Below are 13,260 nucleotides of genomic sequence, written 5' to 3'. Positions count from 1 at the left end.
ACCCACATCGTTCTGCCCAGACACTGAGGTCCAGCGCTGAGGGCCTTCTGGCAGTTCCCTCCCTGCGAGAAGTGAGGTTACAGGGAACCAGGCAGAGGGCCTTTTCGGTGGTGGTGCCTGCCCTGTGGAACCCCCTCCCACCAGATGTCAAAGAGAACAACAACTACCAGACTTTTAGAAGACACCTGAAGACAGCCCTGTTTAGGGAAGCTTTTAATGTTTGATATATTATGATATTTTAATATTTTGTTGGAAGCCGCCCAGAGTGGCTGGGGAAGTGGGGTATAAATAATAGATTATTATTATTATTATGGCATTAAATGTGAACTGAACTGCTACCTGTTCTGGAGTGACTTGCACACTTTTGTTGGAATGCACAATCCCAAGCCCCCTTACTCAAAAGGACGAGGCAGCGGGGGATAGTGGTTAGAGCGCTGCGCCAGGACCTGGGAGACATGGGCTCCATCCCCACTCGGCCCTGAAACTCGCAGAGGGTGACCTTGGGGGCCAGCCTCTCAGCTCATCCTACCTCACAGGGTTGTTGTGGGATTTAAACGAGAAGGGGCGGGGGAACTAGCATGCCACCTCGATCTGCTTTGGAGGAAGAGCTGGGATATAAATGCAGCAAATGTGTAACTAAAACCAAAAGCAGAATTCATTGGGAGCGGCATGCGTAGGGATTGCAATTCTCCACAAGGCCCTTATGAATTGAGTCATACAAAGGGGGAAATCTATTTAAAGGGGACTGTGTGCTTAGGCTCCCACTAGATCCTAGATCCCAGCGAAGGGGGATCCTGGACTGATCTGCTGCCAAGAAGGTGCTGTTAAAGGGCCTGCAAGACACAGCTGTTAGGCCTTTGGCCAAGGCACAGTCTGACCCCCTCCTTTGGTAATCCTCACAGAACTCTAGCCCAGTGGTTCCCATGAATTTGATTTTGAGCGAATTTTAAATTGAATCGATTTTAGAACGCTGTGTTACTTTTATTGTTGTTAGCCGCTCGGAGCCCGGCTTCGGCTGGGGAGGGCAGGATATAAATAAAATTTTATTATTATTTATATTATTATTAAAAAGAAGGAGCCTTAGGCAGCTCTCTCCACCCACCGTGTGCCCAGCTGCGCCCTCACTGAAGTTGCTCCTTCTGTGCAACTGTTTGAGCGGTCCAGGTGTGCCCGCGAATCTCCTTCACACATGGCTTCTCTCTTCATCACAATGAAGTCTGCGTTAACTCCAGCCTCTACCAACCTAGGGGGCTGATGGGATTTGTGGTCCAGACCATCAGAAGGGCGCTAACTTGGCAACGGCCAGGCAGAGGGGTTGCCGTGCCCAAAGGCTACCCGGAAACGGCAAGTTTCGGGGCAGTAAGATGTGGCAACACAGACTGGTGTCTCGGAAAGGACATCAATGGCTCCTTAAGTCACCACAACGAGGCAAAACCTCCATGTACAGGTGGAGTATATCCCTGAGAACCCTGGTGTCCAGGAGAAATAGGAAGGATGGGTGAGTCTTACCTTCACACACACACACACACACCCCTCGCTTGCAAAAGCATCCCAGAAGCACCCCAGACCTGTTTCGGGAAGCTTTTAATGTTTGATGTATTTTAATATTTTTTGGGAAGCCGCCCAGAGTGGCTGGGGAAGCCCAGCCAGATGGCCGGGGTATAAATAATAAATTTATTATTATTATTATTATTATTATTATTATTATTATTATTATTATTATTATTATTGAAGCACCTGACTGATTGCTCTCCAGGACAGAATCCTGCACTGGACTAGCCTTGGCCGGATCCACGCTGCCCCTCCTAAAACCCCATTTACCTGAAAGTAAACCTCGCTGAATTTCCCGAGGAGATGGGGACAGCTGTTTATCGTAAACAATGAATAATTATTTTTAAAAGCAACATTTCAAGCGCAGAAAAGCGTTGCAGATGTGCTGCTCACGAACAAAGGTCTATGGGCAAGTAACACCGGGGAACGGGGAGCGCGAGGACCAACACAGAAACGGAAAACGATCAAGTCAGATCAGTGGCTCATCTACCTCAATGCTGTCCACACGGACTGGCAGCACCTCTGCAGCACGGAGCGTTGAACAGCCCTACCGGAAGATGCCGGGGATCGATCCCGCCACCACCGGGCTCCGGCCTAAGCGTTTTGTACGCTGCCCATCTCACGCTGACCGCCGGCACCGTCCCTCCGCAGCGGCGGACAATGCCAACCTGAGCTGCGCAGGATTCGAACTCGGAACCTTGGACAAGACAACGGCAGGCGCTCTGCCCGCTGAAGCACCGCAGCCCCGGGTTTTAAGAAGCGACCCGGGGCGCAAACGGGGGGCAAGGGGCGCCTCCTCCCAGCTGAAGAGGGGCGAGACCCCCCAGCCCCCTAAATAAAGGGGGCAACCCCCCCTAATGTCCTGCCTTCCAGCCCGCAGGAATCCAGCAATGCCAGGTGGGCAGAAGCGGCTCCTTACCTGGGGAGGAAAGGCCGGTGCGTCTGGAAGAAGCGGCTGCCAAGCGTTCAGGGAAAAGCCGGAGAAAGGGAGCCAAGCGCGGCGCTGTCAGCCTCTCACGCCGCCGCCGCCTCTTCTTTATGAATGAATGACCGGCTCAGTCAGCCGGCGGGGAAAGTGAGCAGGTCGAGGCGGGGGCCACGCCCCCTTCGCGAAGCCGTCACAATGGAACGGGGCCCGCCCCCACCCTACGTCACAAAGGTAGGGCGGCCTCCGCGGGGCCGGACCACGCCCACGCCTCCCCGAGCCTCCTATTGGCTTCGTGGCGCCGCCTCGTGGCGAAGAGTTGAGGGTGCAGCGTTCAAGGTTTTTGTTGAACTGGAAGCATGGGCTGCGCCGGATTACTCGGGAGTAAGCGCGTGCAAGAACCAGCACATCTGATTTTTGTTTGGCCCAGCCTTTTCTTGGAGATGTTCCACTTTATTCTTGTGGCTGTTGTTGTAGTACCATGGGCTATTATTAAAATGAGGCTGCATTTTAAATTGTATTTTTAACCTGTATTTTAAATTGTTGGCTTTTTCCCTCCCCTATTATGTTTTTGTCGTAATTTTACTGGTGTTAGCTGCCCTGAGCCCGGCTCTGGCCAGTGAGGGTGGGGTATAAATAAAAAATTATTATTATTATTATTATTATTATTAATAATATTATTACTACTACTACTACCAGTACTTTTTCTGGGACTACGCAGGGGTACGCATAGCCCTAAACATTTCGGGAATCTAAGTTTGGCCTAAGTGAGGGGCAGTATTTCAATATGAGTAGGAAAATGATAGTACCCCTAAACATTTTTTTAGAAAAAAAAGCTCTGACTACTACTATTTAAATTGTTGTTGTTTAGTCGTTTAGTCATGTCCGACTCTTCGTGACCCCCTGGACCAGAGCACGCCAGGCATTCCTGACTTCCACTGCCTCCCGCAGTTTGGTCAGACTCATGTTTGTAGCTTCAAGAACACTGTCCCACCATCTCGTCCTCTGTCGCCCCCTTCTCCTTGTGCCCTCCATCTTTCCCAACATCAGGGTCTTTTCCAGGGAGTCTTCTCTTCTCATGAGGTGGCCAAAGTCTTGGAGCCTCAGCTTCAGGATCTGTCCTTCCAGTGAGCACTCAGGGCTGATTTCCTTAAGAATGGAGAGGTGTGATCTTCTTGCAGTCCAGGGGACTCTCAAGAGTCTCCTCCAGCACCAGAATTCAAAAGCATCAATTCTTTGGCACTCAGCCTTCTTTATGGTCCAGCTCTCACTTCCATACATCACTACTGGGAAAACCATGGCTTTAAATACCCACTCCATTTTATCCTCACAACACCCCAGCGAGGTAGGCCAGGCTGAGAGACTGTGACTGGCCCAAAGTCACCCAGGGAGCTTTGTGGCTGAGTGCGGATTTGAACCCTTAATTCCTTCAGGCCAGCCATGTATGTAATCATGTTTTCAGGGCAATTCTTCCTCTAGGGCAGGTGGAAGAATCCCTAGGAGGTTGCCACCTCTTCAGCACACCCTTGCTCCTGGGCAATCTGCTGCAGTTCGCTTTACTGACATCTAGGAAATGATTCATGATTTAGCTGTATGCTGGGGGGAACTACACACGAGGAGTTCTGTAAAGTGAGCTGTGATTGCAGGCTTGGAAACGGGTCAGGATGTGTTTTGTTTACGGTCAGTTGGCAACCCTAAGGGCAGGATTGCATATTAAGAGCTGGGCAGAAGAGGGTGTTGGCTACAGCGGAAACCTCTTACACAGGGGACACGTTAGCAAAAGATGCAGCTGCTAAAATTCTCACTTCCACACTGTTCTGAAATGTCTTAACCATCTTTCATCTGGTTCGTCTTCCTTCCCCCAAGATTCTTGGGATGACATGTACGGAGTGTTTTTTCTGCCTTACAACAGGCCTGTGGGGTCGATTCTGGTGGCTTTCGCCATCTCACGGGATTATTCATGGCATCTACTAAGGAATGCAAAATCCACCATTGTTTCCAAAGGGCTGGTGCTATGATCCTTGTGGATGCCACTTTTACTGTGATATATCTATACAGTAGGGATGTGGGTGGCACTGTGGGTTAAACCACAGAGCCTAGGACTTGCCGATCAGAAGGTTGGCGGTTCGAATCCCCGCGACGGGGTGAGCTCCCGTTGCTCTGTCCCTTCTCCTGCCAACCTAGCAGTTCGAAAGCACGTCAAAGTGCAAGTAGATAAATAGGGACCGCTCCGGCGGGAAGGTAAAGGGCGTTTCCGTGCGCTGCTCTGGTTCGCCAGAAGCGGCTTAGTCATACTGGCCACATGACCCGGAAGCTGTACGCCTGCTCCCTCGGCCAGTAAAGCAAGATGAGCACCGCAACCCCAGAGTCAGTCACGACTGGACCTTATGGTCAGGGGTCCCTTTATCTTTACCTATACAGTGGTACCTCGGGTTAAGAACTTAATTCGTTCCGGAGGTCCGTTCTTATCCTGAAACTGTTCTTAACTTGAGGTACCACTTTAGCTAATGGGGCCCCTCACTGCCGCCGCGCGATTTCTGTTCTCATTCTGAAGCAAAGTCCTTAACCCGAGGTACTATTTCTGGGTTAGCAGAGTCTGTAACCTGAAGCGTCTGTAACCCGAGGTACCACTGTATCCGCAAGAAAAGCTGGAAAAGGACTTTGCTCTTTTGCACGTTGAATAAAACTTCTTGGATCCCAAGAGTGGGCCAGCTTCCTTGTGAGGTGAGGCTTAGCGGAGTCTTATGATGTTCTCGCAATATTGGTTTACTTTCAAATATACGAGGAGAACAGGGAGGATCAAGTCGTCCCCAACTGTGCTAGTCTGTGGAGACGCTTGCCCCATAATCCAATTTCAGTCTCCTTCCTAAAAGCCCTACCAGCTTCGGACTCCTTTACTTGCTATATTTCAAACTGCTTCTCTTCAGCCTGTACCAAAGTAGCTGAGGTGTGCCTGATAGCTAGCAGCCACCAGCCATCAATGCTCAAGCTTCTAGCCACTAGCACCTGTTACTCTTAGCTTTCAGCTGTGCAAAATCTTAAGAGAGAAAAGGTCTTTTCCCCCTCACTTTGCACAGACAGAGACATTGGGAGTGCCAAGGCAGTATCCTAAATGTTGGGCTCGCCTAATGGGTCCTGGGCTCCTAAACAACCCCTTTTCCACAGCTGGCAAACATGTTTTACCACCCAGCTATTAACTAACCTCTGTTCTACACAACAAAAAAACATGGTGTGTGTGTGTTTTTTTTTTAAAAAAAGAGCAACATGTAAACAAACAGCAAAACAAAGAGCCGGCAGCCCAAACACCCCCTAAACCTCAGAGGATAAAGACAAAACAAAAATATATTGAATGGGAGTTGGTAGACGAAAAGGAGGTTCAAAGCCTTCATTATCGCACCCACAAGGACAGTCTCTTGTTGCAGCCACGAGTCACTTCTGACTCAGCAAACCCATCGTTTAAAGAGCGAGGTGTTTTCAATAATAAAACTTTCCCCCTCTTCTTAAGCCAGGGGTTAGGTAAGGCCAGGCGCCCACTCCCATTCTGACTGTGTGCAACAGAATGGGTGCAAGGAACAGAGCTCCCATTTCCCGGGTCTTTGACCCCCATCAATTTGTGCATTAAAAAAAAACGACAGCCCAGGGCTACCCTTGAAGGTGACCCAGAAAATACAAGGCGGCAGCTAGACAGTAGAACCGAAGGCCTTTAACATCAGCAGTAACATCTAGACCACGGGAGAGCTTCAGCCCTATTCTTGAGTTTGTTAAACTTGCTATTTAGGTTTTCAAACCTTTTTTTTGTAAATTCACTATTCCTGAGTTTGTAAAACTTGCTATTTAGGTTATCAAACCTTTTTTGTAAGCTGTACTTTTGAGTCCTCAGTCTAATATGTAAGAATTTTGGGGGTTCTACCCTTGTTTGAATTTTGGCCATTTAAAGTTTATGATTTCTCTATTTCCTTCTGAGGAAACTGAATAGTTTGGTGAAACGAGGTTTGTAGCCGGCATCCCGTTAAGGTTTTGTTCTATTTTTCTGATTTTTTTCTTTAAGCTTTTTGATTTTTATTATTTAGTTGATTTCCACTAGATAATATTTATAGTCGATTACTTCTCGTTTCAGGGATTTTCACGGTATTTCATTTGTTTTGTGCAACTTCTCAGTTCCGCAACTGTCTTTTTTCTATAGGGGTTAGGTAAGGCACCACTCCCATTCTGACTGTGTGCAACAGAATGGGTGCAAGGAACAGAGCTCCCATTTCTCCGGTCTTTGACCCCCATCAATCTGTGCATTTAAAAAAATGACAACCCAGGGCTACCTTTGAAGGTGACCCAGAAACTACAATGTGGCAGCTAGACAGTATACCTGAAGGAGTGTCTCCACCCCCATTGTTCAGCCCAGACACTGAGGTCCGGCTCCAAGGGCCTTCTGGCAACTCCCTCCCTGTGAGAAGTGAGGTTACAGGGAACCAGACAGAGGGTCTTCTCGGTGGTGGCACCCGCCCTGTGGAACACCCTCCCATTAGATGTCAAGGAAATAAGCAACTATCTGACTTTTACAAGACATCTGAAGGCAGCCCTGTTTAGCGAAGCTTTTAATATCTGATGTTTTTTGTGTTTTTAATATCCTGTTGGGAGCTGCCCAGACTGGCTGGGGAGACCCGGGTATAAGTAAATAATAATAATAATAATAATAATAATAATAATAATAATAATAATAATAATAATAATAATAGAAAGATCTGTATGAAGTTACCTAACATATACATTTCCCTACGCCATTTTTTCCTGTTGCAAGGTTTTTTGCAAGCAGTCTCCCCATTATTTGTTTAATTGGTTTATCACATCAATATCCCACTTTTTCCTTCACAGACTTCAAGGTGCTGTACATGGCTCTTTCACTTCCCTGCTCATTTAATCCCCACAACAGCCCTGTGAGGTAGGTTAGGCTGAGAGGCAGCGACTGACCCAAGGCTGTCTGGCGAGCTTCATGGCCGAGAGGGGATTTGAACCCAGGTCTCCCAGGTCCTAGTCTGACACTCTAACCACTACAACGCACCGGCCCCCATAATGCAGTTTTGAACACTGCTATCCCTTACACAGGGATGCGGGTGGCGCTGTGGGTTAAACCACAGAGCCTAGGACTTGCCGATCAGAAGGTCGGATGTTTGAATCCCTGCGGCGGGGTGAGCTCCCGTTGCTCTGTCCCTGCTCCTGCCAACCTAGCAGTTCAAAAGCACATCAAAGTGCAAGTAGATAAATAGGTACCACTCTGGCGGGAAGGTAAACGGCGTTTCCGTGTGCTGCTCCGGTTCACCAGAAGTGGCTTAGTCATGCTGGCCACATGACCCGGAAGCTGTACGCCGGCTCCCTCGGCCAATAAAGCGAGATGAGAGCCGCAACCCCAGAGTTGGTCACGACTGGACCTAATGGTCAGGGGTCCCTTTACCTTATCCTTTACACATCTCTGTGTGTATGTTTTGCTGGCGTGCCCTTTGTGATGCTGCTTAGGTTGGAGAACCAAATAGCAAAATTCGAAGAAGGACGAAGGGTAGCTGCACTTCAGTTCACGAACAAGTTCAGGCAAGGCGAATTTAGTTACATGTGAGCTGAACAAATGTCTTCCTCATTGGTGAAACTGTGAAGATTCCTGGTTTCTTTTGCTCTGGGATGCTGGGTGCTGTTGATCTAATTTTGTTATATAGTACTGAAATGTTGTTGTTTTTTGTACTGTATGTGCTATAGTGCTGCTTTGCTATGTTATTTTGAAATTGCTTTTGGCACCGTTTAGTTTGGGCATCCATTCTGAAGGAAAACAGCCCTGAGTGCTCACTGGAAGGACAGATCCTGAAGCTGAGGCTCCAATACTTTGGCCACCTCATGAGAAGAGAAGACTCCCTGGAAAAGACCCTGATGTTGGGAAAGATGGAGGGCACAAAGAGAAGGGGACGACAGAGGACGAGATGGTGGGACAGTGTTCTCGAAGCTACCAGCATGAGTTTGACCAAACTGCGGGAGGCAGTGGAAGACAGGAGGGCCTGGTGTGCTCTGGTCCAGGGGGTCACGAAGAGTCGGACACGACTAAACGACTAAACAACAAGTTTGGGCATGGCATGCCTTTCTTTTTCCTTTGTTGTAAGCTAGGGTTACCAGACATCCCCGGATTTGCAAATCTGTCCCCGGACAAATTGTTGTTGTTTGTTGTTTAGTCATTTAGTCGTGTCCAACTCTTTGTGACCCCATGGACCAGAGCACTCAGCTTCAAAAAGAAAAAGTGTCCCCAGATTCACTGGAAAAAAATCTGGTAATCATATTGTAAGCTACAGTGGTGCCCCGCAAGACGAATGCCTCGCAAGACGGAAAACTCGCTAGACGAAAGAGTTTTCCGTTTTGGAGGTGCTTCGCAAAACGAATCTCCTATGGGCTTGCTTCGCAAGACGACAATGTCTTGCGAGTTCCTGCTGGTTCCCCCCCCCTTTTCTAAGCCGCTGCTTATCAGCTGATCCGATCAGCAGATAAGCTGCTAAAAGCCGCTAATAGCGCTAATCCGCTAATCCGTCAATGGGCTTGCTTCGCAAGACGAAAAAACCGCTAGACGAAGAGAACCACAGAACGGATTCTTTTCGTCTTGCGAGGCACCACTGTACTTTGAACATGGTTTTTGCGTGTGGAGAAGCAGCGTAGAAATAAAATGAATGAATGGCTCCTCACTGTGGAAGGTTGAGAACCAGGTCAGAAGCTAGCAGAGCACCCAACCCTGAAAGTTTAGCAGCGACTTATCCTTCTGACTTGTTCTGGCATGTTTGGGAGCTGCACACACTCTCATACCCTCCAACATTCCCCAGAGGAATCTCACTCCACCCCAACTGACCTTCCTCAAGCCCCCCACCCTCATTTTTGTCCCTCCTCCCCTTGAATGAGGACTGACTTTAAACTCTGGAATAAAGGTTTTAGCTGAAGGTGTGCTATTTTTAATGCAAATAAGTTCATAAGGAATTTTCAATTCCGTCTACTGCGTCCGCCCCCTGGTGCTGATGTTGTTGCTGTTGTTGATTCTGCCTTCTGGTCTTTTGACTGCAATAAAGATTGATTGATTGATTGATTGATTGATTGATTGATCCTACAGAGCATTTACACCACTGTTACACCAACCTTGCACCTTGATCTATTTTGACATATTTTTTGATATTACCAGCTGAAGAAGGCGTGTACTCCGAAACAGGGCCCTGTCCTGGTTACCACTACTGAGTCGTACATCTGATTCACACTCCGGATACTCCTTTTTGGCCCCATTTGATCCTTTATTCTTTATTCTGATTTTATATAATGTGGACTCTTTTTGACTGCTATTGAGACTTGTATAAAACAATTGTTGTGCACTGGTATTTCATGTACCTTTGTACTATATCACTGTATATTTGAAACTACATTATTTCTGTACTTAAACGTTGTATCCAAACTTACCATTACTTTAAAACTATCGTACTTACACGTTGTGTTTAAATTTACTACTAGCTTCAAACTGTTATTCTTAGCAGAATACACACGTTTTTCATTTCAACTCTTGAGTAGGAATTATTCCTTATATTGAAACTTTTGGCCAGAGTTCTTGATATATCCTTTTCAGTGCCCCCCAGAACTGGCATCTCACACGGGGCTGGTCTGGTGTGTCAGCTCCTCATATACGTATCAGAATGGATCAGAAACTAGCCGAGCTATCTGGCCCCCTCCCCAAATCTAGTATGTATCCCACCTTACTTTTCAGCCAGGCCACATGTGTAAAGGGAACACAACTGCCCAGGTCAGTGGGGTTGAACGGAAGCGAGAAACCTGAACCAAATTCAGATCTGAGTAGAAGAGCTAAAATTGGAGTAGGAGAAGAATTTGGGCCATCTGATGCACTGGCCTGATCCTGCAGGCTTTCTTATGAGAAACTAGATTGGGATTCTGCAACTCAAGAAGTCCAGGGCCGGGTGTCATCATAAGAAAGCCAGACAGGCTGAATCTTAAGGATCAATTGCCCTTTCACAATCCACTGCTTGTAAACAAAAGCAGCCCACATAAACACCTAAACCCCAAATTGGGCTTAAATGCTTGACCCCTGTTGCATCACGTAAACAGGCCTTAAGAGTGCTTTGAACACAACCAAGGCTATTGCACCTCGCCCAGTATTTTCTCCTAAAAGCTTGGTTGGCGGCGGCAGTTGTTTTGCCCATTTGGAAGTGCCAAGAGGTTTACCAATAATATGCCATGACGAGTGGCTTTTTGATGGATACCTAGACCGGCAGAAGGCCTCTCCTCCCCCCCCCCCCACTTGAGCAGGCGGTTTGTGCAAAACACCTGCCAAGTCTGCACCTGGCATTTAACTGGCTGACTGGCATCATTAGGCAGGCCTTTTCTCCCTCTGGCTGCGGGGCAGGGCTTGTTTTGCCTGATCGATAGGAGAGCAGAGACTCAGGAGACCTTGAAGCACTGCAGAAATGTACCTTACAGGAAAAGTGGTGTGGACTTAGGGCAGTAGTCAACTAAAGAGCTGCAGAGGCAGAACTTCTGCTTGCTCAATGCTCCACCCCCCAAATGTCTGCTATGGGAGGTTGGTGGAAAACCCAGAACAGATTTAGGGGGTGTACAGCCGAGGGAAATGGGGGTAAAGTCCTGTTGTGCAAACAGTTCTGCTCTCAGTTATTTATAAAAAGGTAAAGGGACCCCTGACCATTAGGTCCAGTCACGGACGACACTGAGGTTGCGGCGCTCATCTCGCTTTATTGGCCGAGGGAGACGGCGTACAGCTTCCGGGTCATGTGGCCAGCAGGACTAAGCCGCTTCTGGCAAACCAGAGCAGCGCACGGAAATGCCGTTTACCTTCCCACCGGAGCGGTACCTATTTATCTACTTCCACTTTGACGTGCTTTCGAACTGCTAGGTTGGCAGGAGCAGGGACCGAGCAATGGGAGCTCACCCCGTCGCGGGGATTCGAACCACCGACCTTCTGGTTGGCAAGTCCTAGGCTCTGGACTTGCACCCACAGCACCACCCATTATTTATACCTATGTATTAAATAAGAGGAGGGATGCGGGTGGCGCTGTGGTCTAAACCACTGAGCCTTGGGCTTACCGATCGATGGTTCGAAGCCCTGCAACGGGGTGAGCTCCCATTGCTCGGTTCCAGCTCCTGCCAACCTAGCAGTTTGAAAGCATGTCAAAGTGCAAGTAGATAAATAGGTACCGCTCTGGTGGGAAGGTAAACAGCATTTCCGTGCGCTCTGGTTTCCGTCACGGTGTCCCATTGCACCAGAAGCAGTTTAGTCCTGCTGGCCACATGACCTGGAAGCTGTACACCGGCTCCCTTGGCCTATAAAGAGAGATGAGTGCCACAACCCCAGTCGGCCATGACTGGACCTAACAGTCAGGGGTCCCTTTACCTTTACCTATTAAATAAGAGAGCAATTGCAGCCCGACTGGGTATGCCAGGACCCCACGGTGGCCCCAGTGACTGCTGGTGACCCAGTTTTCCTTCCTCCAGTGTATTTGCGCATGTAGGTTAGCTCTGACTTCAGTCTGTGCATATTCTCCTTTAAACATCAGCTTGCCAACCAGCTCTTGCCCCGCTGCCGTCGCCACATAATGTGGCCCAGCCCAGCCCATCTGAACACACCTTCGTAGATTTCCCTTTATCATGGATCAGAAACTGTGCACAGACTACTTAGAAATGGTTGGCTTCGAGAACACTCAGCGCCCTCTGCCCGATTTACTGGGCCCTCATCCAGATATGGGACGCGGATGGCGCTGTGGGTTAAACCACAGAGCCTGGGACTTGCTGATCAGAAGGTCAGCGGTTCGAATCCCCACGACGGGGTGAGCTCCCGTTGCTCAGTCCCTGCTCCTGTCCACCTAGCAGTTTGAAAGCACGTCAGAGTGCAAGTAGATAAATAGGTACCGCTCTGGTGGGAACTTAAATGACGTTTCCATGCGCTGCTCGTGCGCCAGAAGAAGCTTAAGTCATGCTGGCCACATGACCCGGAAGCTATACGTCGGCTCCCTCAGGCAATAAAGTGAGATGAGCGCCGCAACCCTAGAGTCGGCCACGACTGGACCTAATGGTCAGGGGTCCCTTTACCTTACATCCTGATATACCCTCACAAAGTGGAGGTCAGATTATACCTGATCTCTGCTGAGCATATGCTCTGGTTTGTTTACGGGGAGGTTATGCGACAACTTCCACACTCGTCCTGATCTGTTTGCAGAGCTTTCAGACATCTTCCTGTTCATCGTTTGATTCCTTGTCACTTTCCAAATTTCAAAACGTTTGTTGGTTTTAAAAAGTGTGTTGCTCTTGCTAGAGCTCCCCAAGTTGGTTGTACCCTAGGATTACTGGGGGTGTGGGGTGGGGTGGAGCTAAGGGGGCAGGGTGTGAGAGAGGTACAAATGAGGAAGACTTTGTAAATGAGAAACTTTGAAAAGCTGCCATCTCCGGATCAAGCTGTTCCATTTTGCTGAATTAAATAGTTTAAATTGGATTTGGAATAAATGTGGGATGAATGTACTGTTCGGAGTTTCATTGTTATTCTCTTCCTAGGTGGGTCGTGCAAACTGCTATTTTGAAAGATGCTTTTTCTATGGTAGGGTACAGGGCACTGGGGTGAGTTTTTTGGAATCAAGGGGGCAATGATTTTTTTTTTTAAGGGAACTGGGTTAGAAAGGCGAGACTGAAGGCACCTTGTACCTGATGTTCTCTCCCCCCCCCCCTCAATTCACATTCTTATCCTGCGTGGACAGAATCCTGCACTTCCA

The 13,260-nt window shown here is 48.4% G+C and overlaps 1 protein-coding gene across 4 annotated transcripts in view; it reads right to left on the bottom strand.

The window, feature by feature from the left end:
* RELT (RELT TNF receptor) overlaps window positions 1-2,731 on the bottom strand; it is an 85,785-nt gene extending 83,054 nt beyond the window's left edge. Inside the window, exon 1 of one of the 4 annotated variants that reach the window (XM_081197419.1) lies at window positions 2,471-2,731. The gene's annotated coding sequence lies outside the window, so the exon portion shown is untranslated. Of the gene's footprint in view, window positions 1-2,102; window positions 2,449-2,470 lie in introns of those variants that run through there. The other 3 variants (XM_081197416.1, XM_081197421.1, XM_081197418.1) reach the window with 3 other exon arrangements.
* Between the last annotated feature and the right edge of the window lie 10,529 nt (window positions 2,732-13,260).

Source organism: Podarcis bocagei (genome assembly GCF_964188305.1).
Source record: "Podarcis bocagei genome assembly, chromosome: 6".
Lineage (NCBI taxonomy): Eukaryota > Metazoa > Chordata > Lepidosauria > Squamata > Lacertidae > Podarcis > Podarcis bocagei.
Note: the sequence above shows the minus strand (reverse complement) of the source record. Positions and strands in the feature narration are given on the sequence as shown.